This window comes from Sus scrofa, chromosome 7, assembly GCF_000003025.6.
Source record: "Sus scrofa isolate TJ Tabasco breed Duroc chromosome 7, Sscrofa11.1, whole genome shotgun sequence".
Lineage (NCBI taxonomy): Eukaryota > Metazoa > Chordata > Mammalia > Artiodactyla > Suidae > Sus > Sus scrofa.
In genome coordinates, this window is record NC_010449.5 from 52,770,411 (window position 1) to 52,795,957 (window position 25,547).

At 46.0% G+C, this 25,547-nt stretch overlaps 1 protein-coding gene across 3 annotated transcripts in view; it reads right to left on the reverse strand.

Annotated features, from left to right (window-relative positions):
* Positions 1 to 23,540, reverse strand: part of ZNF592 (zinc finger protein 592) — a 62,261-nt gene extending 38,721 nt beyond the window's left edge. The window contains exons 1-3 of one of the 3 annotated variants that reach the window (XM_021098901.1): positions 23,434 to 23,540; positions 8,830 to 8,938; positions 2,033 to 2,116 (exon numbers count right to left, since the gene is read on the reverse strand). The gene's annotated coding sequence lies outside the window, so the exon portion shown is untranslated. Of the gene's footprint in view, positions 1 to 2,032; positions 2,117 to 8,829; positions 8,941 to 23,433 lie in introns of those variants that run through there. The other 2 variants (XM_021098902.1, XM_021098903.1) reach the window with 2 other exon arrangements.

A 25,547-nucleotide genomic window follows, 5' to 3' on the forward strand; every position in this document is an offset into this window, starting at 1 on the left:
GCAATGCAGGATCCGAGCCACATCTGCGACCTACACCACAGCTCATGGCAACGCCAGATCCTTAACCCACTAAGCAAGGCCAGGAATTGAACCTGCAACCTCATGGTTCCTAGTCAGATTCAGTAACCACTACACCATGACAGGAACTCCATGCCACAGATTTATACAATGTAAGTGAAAGACCACATGATTTAGGGAACACAGGGTTGTAAGACAACAAAATTAAGTTTCTTTGAATTTGCCACTGCTTATTGCATGAGGACTAAAAGGAAGGATGTGTGTATGTTTTACAACCTATAAGTGACCACTTTACCCTGCTGTCCTACATGACTGAATATGGCTTAGATATTAATATAATCTGTGTTCAAGTATTGTTATAATAGTTATGAGTTTAAAAATGGATAAATGAAAGTTACCTTTAGCTTTCTATTTTAGAAAGGGCATCCCAGGGGATAATAAAGCAAAAAATAACTCAAGCTGTACTAAACACAGAGATAGAGACAGAGAGATTACTCAGCAAATACTGACAAAGTACTTGAGCTGGTTCCTAGGTGGGAGAGCTTCTGTACCAGGAATGGAAGCTGGGTAAGAGGAATGAGCAGGCAAGCACAGGAGTAAGCTGCTGCTCTCGTGACCTGCAGGAGCTTCAGGCTGGACTCTGCCAGGAACACTGATCGGAAAGAGACACTGCTTCTATGGGTGGAAGAGAAGGGAGCTCAATGAAACTTTAACTGGATCTAAGGAAACAGAAAAAAAGAATTCCTTGTTCATGGACCCAGAATGAGGCTTCAGCCTGGGAATAGTAGAGCTAAAAGAATAAGAATAAAAATCTGTGAGCCACAGATAAGTAGCTTTCACCCCTATGCTGTCACCAATTACTTGTGTAAGGATCTTGAGCAAGCCTTGGTTTAATGTGTAAAATTAAACTAACTTGAAAGATCTCTGAGTCCTTGAACAGGCTAGACTATAGCAACTGGGCAAGTTAATCTAGAACTATTGGATTTTGCAGAAAAAGTAATTCCCAAAGTAGACAAGCAGACTCTTTACCATATATATATACCACTGCCTTCCCGAATACACATCTGAGGCCTGCGGATAGGTCTAAGGGACCCCAGTCACAGACTTTCTGAGTCAGTGGCCAACACTTCATTTCATGAGGTACCTGATATTCTAATCATTAGCAAAAAAAAAAAAAAACCCAAAACCAAACAAGTGAAAACAGCCCAAAGAGATCCTCAACAGTATACAAGAAAACAAGAGACCCAGTGGACCCAGGCACAACAACAGAGCAATTGGCTTGACTTTTCCACTGTCTGGTCTCAGTTCCACCAAGGCACACTTTGCCAGAATGGCTGCTGTAAAACACTTATCTGATCAGAGACATCCCTACTCAAAATCCCTGCCACCTGCAGAACAGAGCTCAAACCCTTCTCCCAGGATGCAGAATGCAACCCCATCTGGTTTGTGCCCACTTCTCCAGCCACTTCCCAGTGCACCTTTTGGTCATGGGCAGTTCTCGCAAACTCTGTCACGCCTGGGTGTCAGAGCTCAAGCTATTCCCCTGACTCACTCCAAACATACATCTGCCTGAGAACTCCTCCTCAGCCCCAAGCTCCTGCTCCAGGGTCCCTCCTCCTGGATGCCCTCTCTGAGTCCTCTGCCCTTCTCCTCCTCCCTGCCTCTATGGCAACACTTCCCACAGCAGACTGGGATCCTACGTTTTCTTATCAGTCTGTGAGCCTCTACAACATTGGGGTTGCTTCCTTGACCTTTACATCCAGGAACTAACACACACCTGGCTCCCAATGGCACATAGGCTGTCACTGCTCTCACCCCTCCCAGAAACATTCCTTGAGGCCTCTCCAAACCCTGGCTGAGGCACCTGCCTGCCCTGCCTGCCCTGCCCTCATTGCCCAAGGTGTCCCTTACCCGGAGGCAGCTTCTCTTCTCCCCCTCCAGGCCTTCCACCCCAATCAAAAATCCCATTCCCAGGAAGAGAATTACATTTGCAAGCATTCTAACAAAGACTCACAGGATGTCAGAGCTGCAGGGGACCTCAGAAATGACCTGGTCCAGTGGCTTCCAAATGCCCGTCTGCAGACTGCTGCTGGACTGACTGCAAAAGAATAACATGGGGAGTGACTTTAAAACACAGAACCCCAGACTTCACTGTGGAAATTCTGATTCAATAGGTCTGAAATGGATCCCTTCCTTGCATTTTTTTTTTTCTTTTTGGCCACCCCAAAACATAGGGAATTCCTAGGCCAGGGATCAGATCCGAGCCATGGTTACAGCCTATGCCACAGCTGCAGCAATGCCAGATCCTTAACCCACTGTGCTGGGCCGGGGATCAAACTGGTGTCCTGGCACTGCAGAGAAGCTGCCGATCCTGTTGCACCACAATTGGAACTCTAATCCCTGCCTTTTTAAAAAAACTTCCAGTTGATTCCAGAGCATTAATCCAACCTCTTCACTTCTCTCTTTTTTCCTTTTCTTCTTTTTTTTTTTCCAACCTCTTCATTTTATACATGAAGAATTGAGGTTCAGAAAGGGAAAGTTAATCCATCAAACAATTACCAAATGCCAAGACCTATGCCTGGCACTGAGGGCACAAAGGGAAGGCCCTGACCCTGTTCTTGAAGCCCTCTCCACCATACCCCACTGAAAACATCCGGCAGCCACATACCTGTGGTGCCACCAAAGGCTCATCAAGGGGACACAGGCTTCCTATAGGCAAGGAAGAAGGTAGGACTTTCTCTGACTGCCCTTGTCAGCAGTCACCTCACCTCCACCCCTCATGCTCTCTTTTGTTTCAATTATTCCTCCTCATGGCATAATTTCATAACTTTACTATTGTTATTTCAGTAAAATGTTCTCTTTTCTGCTATTTCACAAGCCTCACCCTAGACACTCACTAAATTATATCCAACTCTAGACTTGCATAGGCATCTCAAATCTAGTATGGATTTCTACTTGCATAGGCATCTCAAATCTAGTATATCCAGGAGTTCCCTTGTGGCACAGCAGGTAAAGGATCTGGCATCACTGCAGCGGCTTGGGTCACTGCTGTGGTGTGGGAACATCCACACGTTGAGGGTGTGGCCAAAAAAAAAAAAAAAAAAAAAAGCCAAAAACTCATGTGTCCAAAATCTAACTCTTGATTTCCTCCTACAGCCTTTTACATTTCAGTAAATGACAACTCTATCCTTCTCGTTGCTTAGGCCAAACCCCGGCATCCTTGAGTCCTCTCCTTCCCTCATACCTTTCATCCAGTCCATACGCAGATCCTGTCAATGCTTCCTTCAAAATATATCCAAAGCCAACCACTTCTTACCACCTGCAAAGATCTTCTCTCTCCTGAGTTCCCACAAAAGCCCGCTGACAGGTCGTGCTTCTACCCTTGCCTCCACTACTCACTCTCAACACAGTGGTGCTTTTAAAACATCCACCAGATCAGGTTCCTCTTCTCCTTAAAACCATTCAACATCGTCCTATCTCAGGCAGAGTAAAATCCAGTCTTCACCCCAGACACATAGGTTGGACTGATCTAACTGCCCTCTGTCTCCTCCACCTCTCTCTCTGCTGCCTGGTCTGCTCCAGACTCCTTACTGTTCTTCAGCCAGAGAGGGCATGCTCCTGCTCAGGGCCTCTGCATTTACTATTCCCTCTGCTCCAAATGTTCTTCCTTTCAGGTCTCTGTGGGCTCACTCCTCACTTCCTTCAGGTCTTTATTCAAACATCACTTTGTCAGGAGCCTTCCACGACTACTGGATATAAGATACCAACCCCCCTCTCTCACCATCAATCTCTGTCCCTTTAGTCTGCTCTGTTTTTCCTTATAGTCCTTATACCATATGACACGTCATGTAATTGCTCATTTATTTACTGTCTGTTTATAAGCTCCAGTGTGCTTATAAAGGTAACCCACCATTAGAAAGGAAAAATGATGTGACAGGCTTATCTGTCCCAAACTAAGATTATTCAAGGATAGTCACAGGTTCCTAAGCATTTTTATTACCAAACAGCTGGCAAAATTGCAATGTTATTTGTGCTTAGCTTTCTTAAACTTTTTATAAATAGGAAGACCTTAAGTGGTGATGGAGCCTTGCCAGTGGGAAACGGTCTATCTGAAGTAGCACTTGTCTATGAATCCTGGGCTCTTGCAGGGCTGTTTAAGTTAAATATTTTATTGGAGTTCCTTTTGTGTGGCAGTGGAAATAAATCTGACTGGTAACCATGAGGTTGTAGGTTCAATCCCTGGCCTCACTCAGTGGGTTAAGGATCCAATGTTGTTGTGAGTTGTGGTGCAAGTCACAGATGCAGCTCGGACCCTGCGTTGCTGTGGCTGTGGCATAGGCTGGCACCTGTAGCTCCAATTCTTCCCCTAACCTAGGAACCTCCACATGTCACGGGTGTGGCCCTAAAAAGCAAAAAAAGAAAAAGAAAAAGAAAAAAGTTAAATATTTTATCAGTGGAAAGTGTCTACTGGCCAATGTCTCCACAATACAGTCATCTGTCTTGAGGATGGACCCAGAGGAGAGGGAGGGAACTCTCCATTCCCTCTGAGGACCACAGGTAAGAGGACATAGGGTGGTCTTGAGTCTTAAGGAAAGAGGATACAACTCTGTGAATATACCAAAAACTATTTAATATGCCCTTTAAATAAATGAATTGTATGTCACATGAATTACATCTCATCAAGCTGTTATTTTTTTTTTCAAGCTCTTATATTTTTAGAAAAGATAAAAAGAAATAGAAAGGAAAGGAATTAGGATAATAAAACACCATGCAGCTGATTGAGAGGATACAAGTGGAAACTATGTATGGGTGACAAAGTCTAGGCAGAGCTAAGAACTGAGATAAAAACAAATACTCTGTAACCAGCAGCCCCTTTACTTTTTATTACTTGCAAACAGATCTCAGCACTAATGGGCACTGTACTTTGTTAAAAAGGAACAAAACCCAGAGACTGAGGAAAAAAGGGAGACAGAACTTCTCTTGTTCACACGCCATCACACATCTCTCCCACTGAACTTTATAAAAGCATCATCTCTTGGTGGTAGGGACCTCTAAATTTAAGCAAGAAGCCAGTAGCTTCAGACCTGCTGGGAACCAAGCCTCTGCTCATGGACAAAAGGGCCCCAGACTCTGCAGAATCACTCTTTCCCCAGCTCTGGTACCCATGCGTTTGGTGGCTCTGGGTGTGCCACCAACCTCATCTACCACAGGCAAACTACAGTCCCAAAGATACTAAAATTTTAAGGTTGGGGTGGGGAACAAATGTGCTATTGGTGTTGGGCTATCTCTGCAGTTCCCTTAGATCACTAAGGAATGTAGGAGCTGGTGAGCCAAGAGCCTGGTAAAGGGTTCCTCTCCCTGCCAGGTACTCTGCTCTCACTCCCCTTTTCTTTCTCTGATACCTCCACACACACATATATATACTCTTCTCCTTTCCACTCCTCTCTGCCTAACACCTTCTTCCACGCCCTTCTCCATCCCTCAATCCCTTTCTCTCTCCCCGCCAACCCTCCTTCAAACATGTTCTTCTTTGTCCCCTTCTCTCTCTTCTCTCTTTCCCTTCTTTTTTTTTTTGTTTTTTTTTTTGTTTTTTTTGTTTTTTTTTTTTTTTTTGTGTGTGTGTGTGTGTGTGTGTTTTGCTCCCATGGCATGTGGAGGTTCCCAGGCTAGGGGTCGAATCGGAGCTGTTGCCACCAGCCTACGCCAGAGCCGCAGCAACGCAGGATCCAAGGCACATCTGCGACCTACACCACAGCTCACGGCAACGCCAGATCGTTAACCCACTGAGGAAGGCCAGGGATCAAACCCACAACCTCATGGTTCCTAGTTGGATTCGTTAACCACTGCACCACGACAGGAACTCCTCTCTCTCCCTTCTCAAAAGAGATCTGGGTGGGCTCTCCCACCATGGTTGCTCCAAGGGCAGCTAGCCTCCTGCAGGAAAGCAGGAGAATAGCCAAGGAAGCTTTTCACCAACAATCCAGCATAGCAATGAACCCAACATCCAGGTGTTCACATGTGTGCCCACTGTGTATGTACCTGGTGATCCATGGGAATGATAGAGAATATGTCTGTCTCTATCACAGGATACCCTACATACCTTTCCACCATCAAACACAGTGGAATATTTATTAAACATCCTTAACTTTTTATGGTACTATCTGTGAAATTCTTACAAGTAAAATGATGTGATCTCTGAGATTTGCCTCAAATTAACACAGGGCAGGAGGAAGAGAGCAGGGAGAGTATAATATAAATGAAACAAAACTGTCCATGAATTGATAACTGTTGGACCTGTGCGAGGCGTGCGTGTGGGTTTATCATATTATTTTCTCTACATATGCACACTTCAACACACTAGGGACCAGATTCTTAGACAGCAAACTCTAAGGGTCCAACTAGATAAGCACCAAGGTCATACCAATTAGGATGGCTATCATCAAAAAACCAGAAAATAGCAAGTGTTGGTGAGAAAGTGGAGAAATTGGAATTCCTGTGAATTGCTGGTGGGAATGTAGTGTGGATACTATGGAAAACAGTATGGCAGTTCCTAAGAAAAATTATACATAGTGGATCTAACACTTCCACTTCTTGATACAGACCCAAAAGAATTGAAAGGGGTCTCAAAGAGGTCTCTCTCCTTTTTTTTTTTTTTCTTTTGTCTTTTTTAGGGCCGCACCCTCGACATATGGAGGTTCCCAGGCTAGGGGTCTAATCGGAGCTACAGCTGCTAGCCTACACCAGGGCCACAGAAACTTAGGATCCGAGCCGCATCTGTGACCTACACCACAGCTCACAGTAACGCCAGATCCTTAACCCACTGAGCAAGGCCAGGGATTGAACCTGTAACCTCATGGTTCCTAGTCGGATTCATTAACCACTGAGCTACGACAGGAACTCCACAAAGAGGTCTCTTGTACATCTATGTTCATAGCGACATAATTTTCAATATTCAAAAGGTGCAAACAACCCAAGTATCCATCAATGGATGAGCGGATAAACAAAACATGATATAAATATACAATGGAATACTATTCAGCCATAAAAAAAAATTAATGTCAGAATTCCCGTTGTGGCTCAGCGGTTAATAAGCCTGACTAGTACCCATGAGGACTTGGGTTCAATCCCTGGCCTCATTCAGTGGATTAAGGATCCAGCACTGCCGTGAGCTGTGGTGTAGGTTGAAGACGCAGCTCAGATCCTGCAGTGCCATGGTGTAGGCTGGCAGCTACAGCTCCGATTCGACCCCTAGCCTGGGAACCTCCATATGCCTCAGGTGCAGCCCTAAAAAGACAAAAAATAGTAATAATAATGCCATTTGCAGCAACATAGATGCAACTATAGATTCTCATACTAAGTGAAGTTAGAAAGAAAAAGACAAATACTATATAATATCACTTATACGTGGAATCTAAAATATGGCACAAATAGGAGTTCCCGTCGTGGCGCAGTGGTTAACGAATCCGACTAGGAACCATGAGGTTGCGGGTTCAGTCCCTGGCCTTGCTCAGTGGGTTAACGATCCGGCGTTGCCGTGAGCTGTGGTGTAGGTTGCAGACACGGCTCGGATCCCGCATTGCTGTGGCTCTGGCGTAGGCTGGTGGCAACAGCTCCGATTCGACCCCTAGCCTGGGAACCTCCATATGCCGCAGGAGCGGCCCAAGAAATAGCAAAAAGACAAAAAAATAAAATAAAATAAAATAATAAATAAATAAATAAATAAATAAATAAATAAAATATGGCACAAATAAACCTATCTACAAAACAGAAACAGACTCACAAACACAGAGAATAGACTTGTACATGCCAAGAGGGAGAGGGGGAGGGAGTGGGATGGACTGGGAGTTTGTTATAGCAGATGGAAACTATTACATTTAGAATGGATAAGCAATGAGGTCCTACTGTATAGCACAGGGAATTCTATCCAGTCTCTTGGGATGGACCATGATGGAAAATAACATAAGAAAGGGAATGTACATATATGTATGATTGGGGCACTTTGCTGTACAGAAGAAATGGACACGACACTGTAAATCAACTATAATTTTTAAAAATGTATTAAATCAGGAGTTTCTGTTGTGGCTCAGTGGGTTACAAACCCTACTAGTATCCATGAGGTTGCGGGTTCAATCCCTGGCCTTGTTCAGTGGGTTAAGGATCTGGCATTGCCGTGAGCTGTGGTGTAGGCTGGCAGCTGCAGCTCTGATTCACCCCCTAGACTGGGAACTCCCATATGCCACACGTGCAGCCCTAAAAAGAAAAAAAAAAAAGATTTTTAAAAGGGATGAAATTCTGATACACGCTAAAACACAGATTAACCTTAAAGACAGTATTCTAAATGAAATAAACCAAATACAAAAGGACAAATGCTGTGTGATTCCACTTAACGAAGTACCTGGAGTAGCCAAATTCATAGAGTCCACATCAGAACAGTGGTTACCAGAGGATAAGGGGAGAAGGGACAAGGTGTTGTTATCTAATGGGTAAAGAGTTTCAGTCTGGGATGATGAAACGGTTCTAGGGATGGATAGTGGTGACGGTTATGTGAATGTACTTAATGCCACTGAACAGTACACTTAAAAGTGGTTAAAATGTGTCAATCAACTACATTTCCATAACAAATAATAATAATGACAAAAACACTCCAATAAAAAATTCCTGGATTCCTTTAGGAATGGTTAAAATGATCAATTTTGTTACATATGTTTCACCACATTATAAAAATAACTACCATGGAACATTAGAAAAAAACCCGTTGTGTCCAAACTCTCAGCTCATCAAGACCAGTTCAAGTCAGCCTAGAAATCATACCTCAGTGAGGTTCTCAAAACAAGGGTGTGGTGAGTGTTGCTGGGGGTGTAGAGCTGTGAAGAAAGGAATAACTTCTACCTAGGCACATGGTCTAGTTTCCAAACACCACCTAGGGAAAGAAGAAAAATAAAATGCTTTTTAATAGGCCTGAAGGTAAATGTTAAAATTAACAATAATAATAATAATAATTTCTAAACGTGTAGGTCATATCCTGAGAAAAATCTCCACACACACTTCAAAGCAGGCTTCAAATGTAGTCAAAGATAAAAGTTTCCCCAGTCCCAGATCTTCTCCCTTTTACCCATCACAGTGTGGTGGTTCAGAGCCCAGACTCTCTGTGGGTCGAATCCTAGATCTACCACATGTGAGCTTGAGCAGGATTCTTCATGCCTCTGTGTCTCATATGTAAAATGGCGCTTACAGTTTCCCCATATGTAAAATGCAGGTTATAGGGATTAAATGAGTTAATATTTGTAAACCTCTTACAACACTGCCTTAAACATAGCAAATGCATGTATTTGCTAAGTATTATGCCACCAGCCTCGGTGGCTAGCAAACTTTACTTCATAATTTTTCAGAGTGCTACCTGAAGACTACCAAATCGAAGGCTGACAAGAAGTATGCGTGGGGACAGAGACAGGGTAAGTGAAGACCAGTCACCCCTCCTCACAGCTCATCCTCCAGCACTCAGCTCAGGAGGGCTGATGAAGCAGAGTGAGCAGAGGGTCACAGAGTGGGCTAGGGGACCCAGAGGCAAAAAGGCTGGGGGAAAGTCACAGGAGAGGCAGGAAAGGGACAAGCACCAAGCAGGAGATGAGAATGAAAGAAGACATTCTACTAGAAAGCTGGCAGACCCTTTTTTTTTCTTTTCTTTCTTCCTTTTTTTTTTTTTTTTTTTTTTTAAGTAGTCCAAAACTGTAGCTGAACATCAGAATCACCTCAAGGACTTCAGAAACTATCCCAAGATTAAAGCTAGTGTGGAGAAAACTAGTTGACAGCCCATCAGGTGCAGTTACCCGCAAATGACAGAATAAAAAGTCTCATTTCTAATTCTGCTTGCTCTCATTCTAACTCTCCATTCCCTCACTTGACTTCATTTTTTGTTGTTTTTTTCTCTTTTCTAGAGCCGCAACCACAGCATATGGCGATTCCCAGGCTAGGGGTCTAATCGGAGGCTGTAGCCACTGGCCTACACCACAGCCACAGAAACACGGGATCCAAGCCGCGTCTGCGACCTACACCACGGCTCACAGCAAAGCCGGATCCTTAACCCACTGAGCAAGGCCAGGGATTGAACCCGCAACCTCATGGTTCCTAGTCGGATTCGCTAACCACTGAGCCACAAGAAGAACTCCCACTTGACTTCATTTTTGTCTTAACTTTGACAAACCAGCATTTAGACTGGATTCTAAATAGACATAGACAATATTAACAGAAACATTTAGAAGGGAATAGGGGGGAACGCATTATCCCAATTCTACAGAAGGGAAATAAAGAAAACTTTTTTTCCTACAGTTTTTCCTTTTCTTATTTGGATCTTCACATTTCAAAACATAAACTAACAAGCAGACACCATGCTGTCCAGATGAGGATAAAGTCAGAGACCAGGGGATACATAGAGGGTACCTTAGATCTCAGGTTCAAAAGTAGTTAGTTGAGGCTTTCCAACGAGTGTGCCTGATTGTTTATTCCAGGGTAACCTCAGTCCCTGCAGACAGTAGATTCTATCAGGTTATTCAGACCATCTCTGGGGCCCAAAAACAGTTTGGCTGCAGAGAGAGGCTGGCAAACCTGACTGTAAGGCTTCACTGAGCCAGGCTGGCCTGCTTCTCCCAGCTCACCCTATCACATACTTACACATGGATTTATAGGAGCTTTACAATTTATAAAACTATTCCCACTCCAAAGAGAACACCAGTTGAGTGGCAGAACCAAGACTAATGCTCAGGTTCCCTTTTGCCTCCAAGGACCAAGCCATCCTTCCATTCAGGAACTCTGAGTTCCAATCAGAATTGGGAGGTCTGATTTCACATTTCAGATTTCCCAACATACTCATCTTCCCAAGGAGCTACTGTATATGGCACCAATTTTTCTTCAACTGGTATTGAGACATTCACTATAGCCCTTGCCATAATTATGACACAGCTTAGGGTGTTGTAAGACCAAGATTAGAAAATAATGTATTAGAACACTATTCTAGATTAGAAGTTCTTCCAACACCAAAAAGATTAAGAACTGTCAAAGCCCAAGAGATTCTAGGAAACCATTAAATTTAAGCTGCCAACTCTACAAGCAAGGAAATGAAAGCCTAGGGTGGTGAGGTAATCAAATGAGATAAAACTGAAAAGAGTTTTTATTACTGTGAAAGATTCTTGTTATTCCTGGCAAGGTGACTGGTCCTGCCTTAGCCTTCCTAGAGGGCCTGAAGTCTACTCACAATTACCTATTCAAATCCCTCCAGCAAACACAGGGTATAAGGTTTATTTACCCTTAGACTAGTGATTCTAGTTCTGGAAGGATATTAGAAACACCAGGGAGCAACCGCTGATGCCTAATCCCACCTCAGACCAATTAAATCAGAATCTTTAGGGGGTGGGGACAGGCATTTAAAAAACAAACAAACAAACAAAACCCAGGGCACTGATGTTATCTAGGATTGAGCACCCATGGCATGAGGAAGTTTCCAGGCCAGCAACTGAACCTAAGCCACAGCGGTGACAATGCCAAGTTCCTAACTGCTAGGCCACCAGGGAACTCTGAGAACTACTGTCTTTAAACCAATGTGGTCCAGGAACCACTGGCCTCAAAAATCACCCCAAAACCTTGTTAATAATAAAGACTTCTGGGCCTACCTGGAAACTGACTCAATAAGACTGAAGTGGGTCCTAGGAATCGGAAGCATGACAGTCCCCCAGTGGTTTGAGAACCACAGATCTCTGCTCCAATGGCTTTTATCACTGTGGCTTCCTATTTAAAATTGAAAATCTGTCTCCCCACCAAACCTACCTCCATCCCTGCTTTGTTTTGCTCCATAATGCTTTTCATCATCTCTCATACTTTATTATGTTTTACTTGTTTATCATCGATAAGCCCCCTACACACTAGACTACAAGCTCCGTGAAGCTAAGATTTTTGTTTATTTTGTTCCCTGTTATAGTCCCAGTGCCTATAGTGCCTGGCACAGAGTAGGCACTCAAATATTTATTCCAGGAATAAATACATCAGAAACACCAATCTCAAAACATACCAAAAGATCATAAAGAAGCTGATTATACCAAACCACTTCCCTACTGATCTCATCGTGGCAGAAGTCTTTTAAAAAATGGGCTAGAACCCTAACAAAACAGAAACATTTAGAAATAAGTATTTCCAGCCAATTAATCCAATCCAAATGGGTTTGTTAGTCAAAGATAATTTTGTTCTAAGAGGTAGATAAAACTATGGCAATAGAAAATGAAGTTGAGAAGTTCCCATTGTGGCACAACAGAAATGAATCCAACTAGTATCCATGAGGATATAGGTTCTATCCCTGGCCTTGTTCAGTGGGTTAAGGATCCAGTGTTGCCATGAGCTGTGGTGTAGGTCGCAGACACGGCTCGGATCCCAAGTTGCTATGACTGTGGCATAGGCTGGCAGCTGTAGCTCCAATTCAACCCCTAGCCTGGGAACTTCCATGTACCATAAGTGCTGCCCTAAAAAGGGAAAAAAAAAAAAAAAAAAACCATGATGTTACGGGTTAGACTCCTGGCCTCGCTTAGTGGGTTAAGGATCCGGCGTTGCTGTGAGCTGTGGTGTAGGTCGCAGACACGGCTCGGATCTGGCATTCCTGTGGCTATGGTGCAGCAACAGCTCTAATTGGACCCCCCTGAGCCTGGGAACCTGCATGTGCTGCTGGTGCAGACCTTAAAAAAAAGGACAAAATACCAAAAAAAAAAAAAAAAAGAAGAAGAAGAAGAAGAAGAAGAAGAAAACCTGAGAACACTCACAGTTACTCTTGGACAGAGACATCTCCAGAAGACCAGACAGAACAGACGGGCTCCCACCCTGGGTTACAGTGGGTGAGATGCAGGCCCAGCGGCAGGATACGACCGCACACTTCTCACCAGTTCCATCGACCTAATGAACCTAATGAATCTGGGGAGGCCCCTTCCTCTGTCCCTTGCTTCTACTTATCCCCACTTGCTTCTAAAACCATGGACAATACTTTAAGCTCTTTCAGAGTTTCCACAGTGGTTCAGAGGAAACTAAGACTAGTATGCAGGTTTGATCCCTGGCCTCACTCAGTGGGTTAAGGACCTGGCATTGCTGTGAGCTGTGGTGTAGGTCGCAGACAAGGCTCAGATACCTCGTTGCTGTGGCTGTGGTGTAGGCCAGCAGCTACAGCTCCAATTCGATCCCTAGCCTGGGAACTTCCATATGCCACGCGTGCAGCCCTAAAAAAGCAAAAATAAATAAATACTTTAAGCTCTTCCAAGTTGGGAGCACCGGAAACGTCTGTCAAGGCCACATGGCAGTTGGAGAGAATTCTGCTGCCAAGTCTCACTGATGTCATCTGTTCTGCTCCATGTCTCCATCCTCGTCCTTACTGCCTCTTTCCTCATCACCTTTCGTCTCTCCCTGCAGCCATCCTGTATGTCTCTCTAAGACCAATCTTCCCCAAACGTCCCTTTCATCAGTCATTCACTCTGCTTAAAAACCTAAAATAGTTTTATAGCCTAGCACATTAACTCCAACCCTCAGGCCAGGCTTTTGAGAACCTCCATAATCCAGGCCTAGACCAAGTCTACTAATTTTATATTTCATCTTTACCTGCTTCAAAGCACCAAGTCACTGCCTTCCCCTTCCTTCAACAGTATCAGTAAGAGAGATTAGATGGTAGAGATGGGAGGAGACCAGACCATATCTCCAACCTCTATTCCTACTGAACTCTCCACACCATCCCATCCACTCCCCCTACCCCAGCTTTTAGCCACACTGTCCATTCCCACTCAAGTTCCACAACATACACACTATACACATGCATGTATGCTCATTCATTCAATTGATAATATTAGTTGAGCACCTACTATGTGCTGGGCCTTATTCTAGTCACTGTTGATAACCACAGTGAACAGAACAAAGTTCCTCCCCACTCTGTGCTAACACCCCACTACGAGCTGGACAGACACACGCAAATTCACAATATGTCAGGTAGTTGTAGAGCCTTTATCAAAAGGAGTTCAACTGAAATCAAAAATTGGAATGACTACATTTTCAATTCTGAAGGAAGTGAGAGAGCAGACCATGTGATTGTGGGGGAGAAGCGATTTTTAGGCAGAGGGAAAAACAAGTAGACAACAGCCCTGAAGGAGGAAAGTATGTGGTGCATTCAAGGAACCCAAAGCAGAGTAGAGGGAGTCATGGGGGGCTGGGGGTGGGAAACAGATAGCAGAGAGCCACTATGAGGACTGACTTGCACCCTTAGATGGAGGCTACAGGAGGACTTGGGGTAGAGGTGTGACATGCTCCGACTTACACCATAAAAGATCGCTCCCCTCTGCCTACACACTCCAGCCATTTATCATCAAGTAGTAAAATGACTTCAACTCAGCCCAAACGCCACCTCTGCCTCAAAGCTCCCCATGACAAGTGCTAGGCCATGCTATACCTTATGCCCTAGCCAACAGGACCACTAGGGTGGCCTCAGCATTAGCAGTACCTGCCTGCAACAACTAATGTTCATCAAAGCTTCTTTTGCTTCCCTCAGCTCTCTCCTGTCATGCAGGAACATGTCCCTTCGGATATGTGTGCCCCCAAGTGCCTGCTTGGGTCCCAGTCTTTCTCTCAGTTGACTTAATTAATTCCTGGTAATTAAAGATACTGTTTGGTGGTGAAATGTTAAGAGACTGACCTCTCCCAGAGGGTATTAATATTTCAAAAGGGGGAGTTCCCATCGTGGCACAGTGGTTAACGAATCCGACTAGGAACCATGAGGTTGCGGGTTCGATCCCTGCCCTTGCTCAGTGGGTTAAGGATCCAGTGTTGCCATGAGCTGCGGTGTAGGTCGCAGACGTGGCTCGGATCCCTCGTTGCTGTGGCTCTGGCGTAGGCCGGTGGCTACAGCTCCGATTGGACCCCTAGCCTGGGAACCTCCATATGCCGAGGGATCGGCCCAAGAAATGGCAAAAAGACCAAAAAAAAAAAAAAAAATTTTCAAAAGGGGATTCTAAGTGGAAGTGCAAAGCCTTAAGATTCAGAGAAATGGAGCTATAATGGTGGAATGAAAGGCACTGGGGTTCATAGTTTGTGGGTAGGTAGTTAGCTTCTTCTAAAGAATACAGGTGCTTAGAAAAGCAGTGTCAAAGGGAGACAAGTGAAGTAATGAAAGTTGCGATTATATCATCGCCACCACCTCCCTCCTCCCAAATGGCCATTCAATCCATTTTGGGTACCAAAGAATGTTCCCCAGGGGTAACCCCAGCCATCTCAAAGGGGTGACCCATGTGAAGGTAACCACCACCCTCAGAAAGAAAAGCCCCCTTAAGACACTTCTGGTCTGGAAGCAACTTGTTCTCTAATTGCTTTCAGTGGGGGAACTCCTTGAGGGCAAAGTTCATCTCTCATGATCCTTTTATGCTCCACAGAGCATCGGCTCTGGGTTGGGCCCTGGGTGGGCCTTTCCTAGGCAACTGTAGATAATTGATCAATGTTGGCCCAGTTGCAAAAAAGCTACAAAAGACTTTTTTCTTTTTTTTTCTTCTTCTTTTTCTTTTTTTTTTCTTTCTTTTTTTTTTTTTTTTTTGCTATTTTAGGGCCACATCTGAGGCACACGGAGGTTCCCAGGCTAGGGATCTAATCAGAGCTGTAGCCACCAGCCTATACCACATGCTGGATCCACACCATGTCTGCAACCTACACCACATTTCACAGCAATGCTGGATCCTTAACCCACTGAGCGAGGCCAGGGATCGAACCTGTGTCCTCATGGATGCTAGTCGGGTTCATTAACCACTGAGCCTCAAAGGGAACTCCCAAAAGACTTTAAATAAAAGTAAACATTATAAGAATAACAGTAGTATTAATCACACACCTCATGTTTTTAAGGGCCTGAAGATTTATGGCCTTACTGAAGTCTCTGACAAGGAAGCAGTTTTTACAGCCTCGGCCAGTTCAGTTCAGGTCTGGAGAGTCTAACAAGGCAAAGGCAGAGAGCAGCTCTTACCCACACAGACCCGAGCCTCAGCTGGGCCAAGCCCCAGAAGAATCTGAACAGCTGCTCGCTGCCCACCCCTGGATTCCCTACTCCTCTGAAAATGCCAAAGCTCTGCCTCAGATGTGGTTTTCAGGCCCTGCAACTGCCCTGAGAGGCTTGCAGTTACAATGGACACCTACCTTCAAGTCCACCCTCTCTGGTCTCCCTTTGCCCTTTGGCTTGCTAAGCTACGGCTTCAACTTCAGGAACTGATTGGCAGATCGGAGTAGAATGCTGTAAACTGCAGCAAACCAGGGGAATAAATGTGGAACCAGAGCCCATTCCACTGGCTCACACTCAGCTCCAGCTTGCCAAGGGCAGTGTGGGCAAAATGTTCCTATGCCCAAAGACTAGATGGATATGAGGAAGAAGTAGCTCTCTGCCTTGCTCCCAGGATGGGCTTAACCTCCAGAAGGAGGGAAATTCCAGGCATGTATGTGAGGCTTACACACTGGAACCCCTCTCTTCAGCATGTGTCAGTGTGTAGGAGTCTGGGCCCTATGGTCCATGTGCGGTATTTTTTTAGAGGCACTCCCCTCCTCCAAAAAAAAACAGAAGAAGCTAGAAGGCAATATACATTCTAGTCATCGGCTTCTCCCAGATGGGTGCAACCACGGCTCCCTGAATTCAGAAACTATCCCAGTCAGAGGTCCTAACTTAGATTCACCTATCTGGGAGAGCTGTTTCTACTGTGCATCTAACAAAGGCAGTGACCAAGGAGGGGTGGCTGGTTCCAATATCATACCTCTTCTACAGGGACATATTTCTGGGAAGTTTGAGTTTTTGCTTTAGAGTATTCAAAATTTGTGTCTAAAATTAAAAATAGGAGTTCCCACTGTGGCACAATGGAATCAGTAGCATCTCTGCAGCACCAGGATGCAGGTTCGATCCCCAGTAAGGCACAGTGGCTTAAAGGATCCAGCATCACCGCAGCTGTGGCATAGGTCACAATTGTGGCTAAGATCCAATCCCTGGTCAGGGAACTCCATTTGCCTCGGGACAACCAAAAAAAAGAAGAAGAAAAAAAAGATTTAGCGTTTGTTTTGGAAAAAGATAGAAAATTCAAAGGACAGGCAAAAATATAAAGAAAAAAGTAAAAATCACCACCTTGAATCCTACTGGTCAGAGGCAGGGAGAATGTACAGTCAACTCTATTCTTTTTTTTTTTTTTTTTTTTTTTGCCTTTTCTGGGGCTAGGGGTCAAATCGGAACTATAGCCGCCGGCCTACGCCATAGCCACAGCAATGCGGGATCCCAGCCGCATCTGCAACCTACACCACAGCTCACAGCAATGCTGGATCCTTAACCCACTGAGCAAGGCCAGGGATCGAACCCACAACCTCATGGTTCTTAGTCGGATTCATTAACCACTGCACCATGACGGGAACTCCCAGTAAACTCTGTTCTGCAGAGGAAGTAAACCTATTCTGAGTAAAACCCAGGGTGCTCCTACTTCTATGCATAAGCCAGATGGATTTGGTCTTGCAGAAAACTCTTAATGCCACCCCTGAACTACTCAAAAAATTTTCAGGTGCTCCAATAATTCTTGAGCTCACAAACGGACATAACAAAGTCATAGACTCCCTGCCCCACATACACACTGACTCAAGACCAGGAGTTCATCTGTTTAGCAGACATACTCCTTTTTTTCACTCAGCATTGCAGCAGTCTTTCTATAGATATCATCATCCTCTTCATCTCCTGGAGAGTGTAAATCATCTCCTGGAGAGAAAGGGGGACACTATTACCTCTCAATACAACACCTTTGGAATCTGAAATGGAGAAAGTAAAGGACTTAACCCAAGTCCACAGTGAAAAGAGGACAGCTTTTCTCTAAGAGCTGAAGGATTTGAGGAATGACTGAGGTGATAGCCCACTCAAAAGGGTTCAATAACTTTTCTTCCAGTCAAAGAAAGGATCAGATGTGTCATCTCAACATACACATAAGCACTTTCCACTGTCAAATGAATGCAAATGTTTAGCACTTTGATCCCTAAAAAACATTTCCCAATATTAATAAATTAGTTGTTCCCCCATGGTGCAGTGGGTTAAAAATCCGGGATTGCCACAGCTGTAACACAGGTCACAGCTGCGGCTTGGATTTGATCCCAAGCCTGGGAACTTCCACATGCTATGGGTACAGCCAAAAAAATAATAATAAAAAATTAATGAGTATCCCATCCTACAGTTGCAGAGCATGAAGGGAGGGCAAGAGGAGTTCCCGTCATGGCGCAGTGGTTAACGAATCCGACTAGGAACCATGAGGTTGAGGGTTCGGTCCCTGCCCTTGCTCAGTGGGTTAACGATCCGGCGTTGCCGTGAGCTGTGGTGTAGGTTGCAGATGCGGCTCGGATCCTGCGTTGCTGTGGCTCTGGCGTAGGCTGGTGGCTACAGCTCTGATTAGACCCCTAGCCTGGGAACCTCCATATGCCGCGGAAGTGGCCCAAAGAAAGAGCAAGAAGACAAAAAAAAAAAAAAAAAAAAAAAAAAAGGGAGGGCAAGAACACTGGACCAAGAGCCCACAAATGGAAACATACACAGACTGTGCACAGGCAACTGCTCTACCTCATAGACATCAACACTCAGACCTCTCTTCTATTCAGGATGTTCCTATTTTTGTAAGGAAAAAAAAAAAAAGGTAAAACAAACTTACATATAAAGATAGAGCTGGAGATAAAGGTCTAATAAAAACACTAAATACTAAAGTGTCAACAGTAGTAGCTCTAGGTTATAAGGTTTATCAGTTTTATTTCATCTGTATACCTATATATATATTCTACATTTTCTACATGCATGCTCTTTAGAGCTTTAAAGGAAAAATAATTAATCCACAATCTAGGTTGGTCTATTTGGATTTAATTTTTTGCTGTAGAAAAATACAGATTCAAAACTCTAGAGGGTTTACCACTGTTCCCAGTTTTGTGGAAGCAGAGGGAAATGTTAAGATGAAGCCCAGACCTCATGAAGATTCCAAGACAACAGAAAGCTCACCATGACAAAGCAGAGTAGAAAGCAAGAACTATTACCTTCCTTTATGACTCCAATGTGTAGAGAAGATGAAAATTCTAAACCAATCTCTCTTTCAAGTGCAACAAAAGCCACCACCCCCACCCCCAACCTCTCCAAGAGTTTACAGACCTCTGCTCTCAGAACATTTCCAGTGTATCTGTCCACAACCACCCCTTGGCCACAAAATTACTTACACTACTTGGGATCTGCGTACCTCCTCCAGTAACCCAATTCTAGGGAGCCCCCTTTTCTAATGTTTTATTTCTTTAAAAAAAAAAAAAAAGTTATTCCTCTTTTTCCTTAAGTTTCACGAACTTTCGCACTCAAATCAGACTCGTTCATTCCATCAATTAATAATCATTGTTAACTCACTGTAAGAGCTTGAGGAAAGATTATGTTAACAGAAAAGGTTAGTTTTCATGGGGCCTGAGAAAAACAAACAGGAATTGAGGAGCAAAAGTTTGTTAGTACATCCCAGCCCTGGCCAGAAATCCAAGGCTGGGGGTGGTGCACAGGACAAAAACATCTGTCATTCTGCAGTTTCATTTCTCATGGCTAGTTAATACCCTTAGTTTTTGTATCAGTCTCTTCCAAGTTTGGTTAGTCAGTCTCACTGGACCTAATCAGCTCTGAGTGCCCTACGAAACTGAATTTCAGGTTTGTGAAACTGAATACCAGGTCCTGAAGCACAGATATCCCACCAAAACAAAGTTATCCCCCAGAATGACACCTGTCTCCATTCCCTAGCAACACATATCATGTATTCTATGTACCTAATACTGATAGGTCCCTGTGACTTGCAGAATTAAACCCAAATTTGACCTGCCTTTCACAATCCCAACTCAGTTTCCCAGCCTCATCCTGAACAAACTAAGCCTCTCATGGCTCCATGCTTTCACACATAACTCTTTCCACATAGAATGCCTGTTGCCTAGTCTTACTTGCTTGTAAAACTCCTATTCTTCCTCTAAAGCCCATTTAGAAAGTCTCCTCTGCCCTGAAGCCTTCCCTACTTCCCCAGGCATTTAGTTTTTACTTCTCCCAACAGCTCTCTAACTACAGGGACTTTAGACAGCTTGGTAAATACATTGTAGCTCATTCTTCTAATTATCTGACCTCCCCTGGATACCTTGACCTTCTTGAGAGAAGGAATTCATATTGTATCCTTAAGTCCTAGCACAGCCTCAAGACTAAAGTGGGAAATCCATGTTGAAGGATCCATCACATGAAACATTGTCTATAGCTGTTTAGAGGAAAAGTGAGTCTTACAATATTCAAGAATTAAATTATGAATATATTTAATCTCATCCAAAATGACAACAGCACCGAAAGGCAGCATGGATATTTTAACTTTTTAAGTAATAACAGCAGCTAGCATTTGAGCTAATTTTTTTTTTTTTTTTTTTTTTTTTGGTCTTTTTAGGGTCGCACCGTGGCATACAGAAGTCCCCAGGCTAGGGGCTGAACCAGAGCCATAGTTGCCAGCCAAAGCCACAGCCACAGCAATACCAGATCTGAGCCTCGTCTTTGACCTACACCACAGCTTACACCACCACCAGATCCTTAACCTACTGAGGCTGGGGATGGAACTCGAGTCTTTATGGATACTAATCATGTTCATTACTGCTGAGCCACAAAAAGAACTCCTGAGCAATTAATTTTTCAAATTTTTTTTTACTATAGTTGATTTACAATGTTCCGTCAATTTCTGCTGTACAACAAAGTGACCCAACCATTGGGAGATATATATATATATATATTTTTTTTTTTTTTAATTTGATCAGCACAACAACTCTAGGAGGTACTTTTATTGCATTTAAGCTGGGAAAAGCTTGAGGCTTTTCCAAACAGGAAACTGAGGCACAACAGAGGCTAACTCAAAAGTCATTCAGTTAGCAATTGGCAGAAGCAAGATGCAAACTCAATAAATAGTCTGGCTCAAGAGCCACTGGGCTCTGGAATCAGAAAGATCTGGGTTTGAATCCAGATTATGTTACAAACATGGCTTTGGATAAGTCATCTAGCTCCTCTGAACTTGTATACATAAGTAAAGGGGGCAAGACAACTCTTTTCTAGTAGCAGAGAGGATTAGGTTAAATATGATAATGCCTGCAAAAGTCTTCTAAAATTGATTCTTTCACCTAATGGCAGTCCAGAAATGTTAATTCATTTTCCTTTCCCTTCCTAAAAGCTGGGCAAAATCGTCTGAGGAAAAGGATCCTCCCCAGACTGCTTGAGGCTTTTTCAGGCAGATCAAGTAGTTAGGCCATTCAACACAGAAAGCCTTACCATACCTGCTTATCTTGGTCCACACCAGAGTCCTCGAAAATGTAAATAACGTCATGTCACTCACTTAAACCCCTTCAAAGGTTCCTAATTACACTGGGAATACAATCCAAATTAAGGAGGGAAGGCATTCTGTCCCCAAGGCCCCAGTGATCTGACACACCTCTCCATAGACTTATCTCCTCTTTCTCCCTTTCCCCCCTACAGCCACACAGGCCTCTTTCACTTCCTCCAACTTGCCGAGCTCTGTGCTGCTCCACACATGGTTAACTCTTAACCCTCCTTCAAGTCTCAGCATAAATGTCACTTCCTCAAGGGAAGTCTTCCCTGAGCCCCCAACCCAAATAAAGGGCGACGTCTCTTACCACTCTTCACATTTCTTTCCTTGTACTCATCACAGTTTGAAATGATTAGTTCACTACTACCTTCAAAGTTTTATTCAAAAGACTTTCTTAGGAGGTCTTTCCAGGCCACTCGAATATAAATTCAGTCCTCACCCAACAACTCATAGCCTCCTTTCTTATTTTATTTTTCTCCTTAGCACTTATTAACAGACTATATTTTTATTACATATTTAATTTTATTGTCTCCCCCCACCCCAAGCCTCCAGGATGAAACTTCCACAAGGGCAGTTATTTTTGCTTGCTTTCTTCACAGTATCTAAAACAATGCCTGGCACATACTAGTTGACAAATATTTGTTGTTGAATGAAATTTCAAGATGATTTGCTTATTATTGGGCCTTCCCACAAGTCAATGAGCTCAATTAAGCTAAAACATGTCTTTTTGGTTTACCGCTGTACTCCCAAAACCTAGTCCAGTGCCTGGCACATAATAAGTGCTCAGTAAAATTTTGCTGAATGAATCAAAGCCACGACCAGTGGAAACATTGGAAAATGATCAAAATGTGTGTGCTAGCACCTTGCTTCCTGCTCTCTTTCACTGTGTAGTGTACCTATGAGTTTGAGGAAACAGATCCCTGAAATCCTACCAAGTACCCACCAGGCCAGGCATGTCCACATCCTGTATCCTTAGCCACACTCTACACACCAACAGATGCACCAGACAGCCCTTCCAGGAACACAGAGCTGAAGGCAAGTGGGCCAACCCTAAGCCAAATACCATCTTACCCCCAAGTCCCCTCCTCCAGTTCTATTCTAGACTAGTCCTGGGTGTTAGACATACTGCCCTGGGTGGGTCTGTGAATTTACTCCAATCCAGGCTTTTTAATGCCATCTCTGGCCTACGCAAAAGAAAAAATGGAGAAGAAAAAAAAAAAAAAAAGTTAAAAATCCCTGAGCAGTTCTGATAATCCTGGGGTTCTCAGAAGCAGGCACACCTCAGGTCGTACAGACCCCTCCCCCTCACACGCGCTGATCCAAGGCCAGGAGGCCATCTGTCCAGCAGACGCTCCCCGTCCTCCCTCGGGTCACATTGAGCCTCCCCCTCAGGTTGGCAGGAAAAGCCCCTGCAGAGACAACCTCCACCCTGATCAACAGGCCTGGTCACTCCCTGGGCCCCCAACTCCGGGGCAGGAATACCTGTCTGCTCCCGATGAAACCTCCCCCGGGGTCAGAACTTGGGCGGGGGGGGGCGAAGGGGAACGGAGGGGCGCCAAAAAAGGTCGATCCCCCAAGTGTCTACTCCGGGACGGCGACAGCTCTTCGGGCGGCCCAGACGGTCCGACTGACAGGACGCCCCAGCGGGGGAAAGTGGCACCGTTATCCGTGCCCGGGCAGGGGGCCGTGGGCCGACGCCGAGGGCGGCCGCCCGTCCCGCGCCAGGAGGACAGCAGCATGCCCGCCCAGCCGGGTAGCGGCGGGTCGGGGCGGCGGAAGGGGCAGGCGGCCCGTCGGCCGGGGGCGGGGTGGGGTGGCGGCCGGGGCCCGCCAGGCGGCGGTCGGGGGAAGTGGCTGCCGCCTCGGGCGGCGAGCAGGGTCCGCCTGGCTGCAGGGCCGGGCCTCGGCGCGGGCGCGGGCTCGGCCCCGGCTCCGCTCAGCCCCGGCTCAGGCTAGGGCGGCCTCGGCGGCGGCCCCGGCCCACAAGCCCCGCCCGGCCCGGCCCGCGGGGGGCGCTTACCTGGCGGCGGCGGCGGCTGCAGGCCCCGGGCTCGGCCGCGCGCGTCCCCAGCGCCGGCTGCGGGAGCCACAACATGGCGACGGCGGTGGCGGGCGGGGCTGCGGCTCCGGGGGCGGAGCGGGGGCGGGAGCCGGCCTGGCGGCGGGACCTGGCTGGGGCCGCGGGGGGGTGGGGGGAGGCGGAAGGCGACTCGGACCTGGGCGCCCGGCCCAGGGCGGTGTGGCTGAGCGGCTGCCCCAGCCCCAGTCTGGGCCCGGCCTCTCGCCTCTTGCCTTCGGCCTCCCGCCTCCCGTCCCGGGCGGGCTGCGCGGCACCGACCCGACGGCGGCGGGCGGGGCAGGGGAGGCACGGGGAAGAAATAGAACCCCAACCTCGCGGACCCGGGCCCGGCCCGCGGGCTCGCCTGCCTCTCCTGCCCAGCAGAGCACCCGGAGCGGTACCGGCCCAGCGGCCGCTCTCCGCGACTTGGGCCTCTCGTCCTCTGACGCGCCTCCCGGGCAGGGCCGAGGTCGGGGCCGAGGTCTCCCACTAGAGGGCCACGATCTGCCTACGCGGCTGTGTCGCCCTAGCGGAGGGCGAGCGCCTCAGGAGCTGAGACGGCGTCCTCTTCCCTCAGATCTGGCACTAGTGGAGCCTAGTAGGCAGCTATGTGAAAGGTAGCAGAGGGGGCATGGGCCTGGCGCTTACTAGGTGCGCCCTCAATGTTGGGTCATTGCTATATCTAGAGACCTGCACGAAGGCCCGGAGGAATGGAGCCTCTGGAGGAACCGTGAGACCCGCGGTGAACAGAGTTGAAGGCCTGGCAACGGGTGCCTCCCAGGGTATAGACGGCGAGACCTCCGAGTTACAGGGGAAGCTAGGACTGTGCAAGGTGAGAACGGAGAGGTGGGCAGATGGCCCAGAAGGTGACCAGCAGGACCTTCCAAGAGCCCAGCGTACCTGGAGACAGGCGGAATTAAGGCAACAGCCAGGTGATAGTGTGAGAACCCAGAGATGAGGCCCTGGTGTCTGGCAGTGAGCACCCACTGCCAACCGTGGAGAAGTGCGTCTGAAGAACGGGGAAGGACAGGCCAATCTTCAAGAGGGGTGGAACTTTCAGCCCGGTCCGACTGTGGGCCAGACTCTAAGCTGAGCTGAGCTCTTGAGTAGGGAGTAAGTGGTAGTGAAGCGCTGAAGGCAGTAAAAAGGGTGGTGGTTCTTTCCCGAAGTTTGGCAGGGAGAGGGGAAGAAAAGCAGGCCTTATGTATAGCTCCAGGGGTAGTTGGAGCAGAGGAGAAAGGTGATTTTTTTTTTCTTTTAAATTGAGGAGGTGCACTCAAAAGAGCTGATAGGGGAGAATAAAAAGATGAGAGAGAATAATTAATGGTGCATGATCTCATAAAAGGAAAACGAGATGGGGGGGTGCTAAGAAATCTGAGAAGAGGCACACTTCTTCCAACCAGGTTTAAAGGATACACAAAGATAGAAATAAATATTTTAGGGTGGGGAGGTATGCATACTCAGCCAGGCATGTTCCCATGGTTCAGTGACCTGGATGACCCCCAAAGTCAACCATAATCCTGCTGGGGTCACTGCCCTTTAAAACTTACATGTAGTTGGCTCTGGGAAACCCAAGATCTCTGCCAATATTTCCAAAGATTCATGGGGGAACTTGGAGTTCTCTAAATAATCACTGGCCCCAATTGCCCTTTTAGGAAATTTGTCACTATACCTTGGATACCACTCCATTTATTTTATTAAGATTTAATTTTATATTTTTAATGTTCTAGTGGTCTTAAGGTTGTCTTTTCTGGATTTTTTTTTTTTTGGTCTTTTTGACATTTCTTAGGCCACTCCGGTGGCATATGGAGATTCCCAGGATAGGGGTCGAATTGGAGCTGTAGCCACCGGCCTACACCAGAGCCACAGCAACCCAGGATCCAAGCCATGTCTGTAACCTACACCACAGCTCACAGCAACACCAGATCCTTAACCCACTGAGTGAGGCCAGGGATCAAACCTGCAACCTCCTGGTTCCTAGTCAGATTCGATAACCACTGAGCCACAACAGGAACTCCAGTTGTTAGGGGTTTTTTACCTTTTTTTTGGCTTTTCTAGGGCCGCACTAGTGGCAC